The sequence below is a fragment of the Rhagoletis zephyria genome, unplaced genomic scaffold (assembly GCF_001687245.7).
Source record: "Rhagoletis zephyria isolate East Lansing unplaced genomic scaffold, Rhagoletis_zephyria_1.1 Rzeph_scaffold_00549, whole genome shotgun sequence".
NCBI lineage: Eukaryota > Metazoa > Arthropoda > Insecta > Diptera > Tephritidae > Rhagoletis > Rhagoletis zephyria.
The window spans coordinates 159,155-160,099 of record NW_016157633.1 but is presented as its reverse complement, the minus strand read 5'-3'; positions in this window follow the sequence as shown (position 1 = coordinate 160,099).

The window sequence follows — 945 nt, the reverse complement described above, 5'->3', positions numbered from 1 at the left end:
ACCTACCTTGGATTAAGGGAAACCTACATACCAAATTTCGTTGAGATATCTCAATTTTTGCTCGAGTTATCGTGTACACGGACAGACGGACAGACGGACAGACGGACGGACAGACAGACATGGCTTAATCGATTTCTTTTTTCATCCTGATCATTTATGTATACATTTGTCTATATCTATCTCGATCCGTTTTGGCTGTTACAAATAACCGTTATGTGAACAAAATTAATATACCCTTGTGCACAAGTGCGCTCGGGTATAACAAGGTAAAACCATTGAGTGGCAGTCTGACGTTTGCCAACAATATAATTTCATAATTCAAAACTCAAACTCACACACACATTCTCATTTTCAATCTCAAACAAAAACAATTGTGAACAATTTAATTTTTTTTATTTTCAATTTTATATGATTTTAAAATGTTGGCAAACGTCAGAAAAAAAATCATGGCCGACGAATTGAGAGAATGAACTTACCTTGTAATGTTTTTATCATGAGAAAAATTATACGTACGTCAACAGCAGCATACCCTACCCGGGTATACACATACATTTTGTATGGGAAATGGTATTGTGTTTTGACGAAAATGTGAATATTTAACACATTTCTTTTAATCTGGTTAAGACCTTACTGTTATTTTCTAACAAAAATATGTTTATTGTAAGTATGTAAAACAATATTTGAGAAATATGTTATTTTACTGTATGAATATAGCCTAGTAAAATTAGACTTTTTCTTAAAAAAAATTTGTAAAAGCAATTTTTTAATGCAGTTTACTTCCATTTGACCCGTAGATCATGGATCCACAGTCTTGCCCCTAAAGCTCTGAACATATCGAAAACGACATCACCACACGATACGACATTAAAGTTATATCTACATAATCTAAACGCCTTGTCGAGGGCGACATTATTTTTTTGAACGCGGCAGCGACATCATGAATTT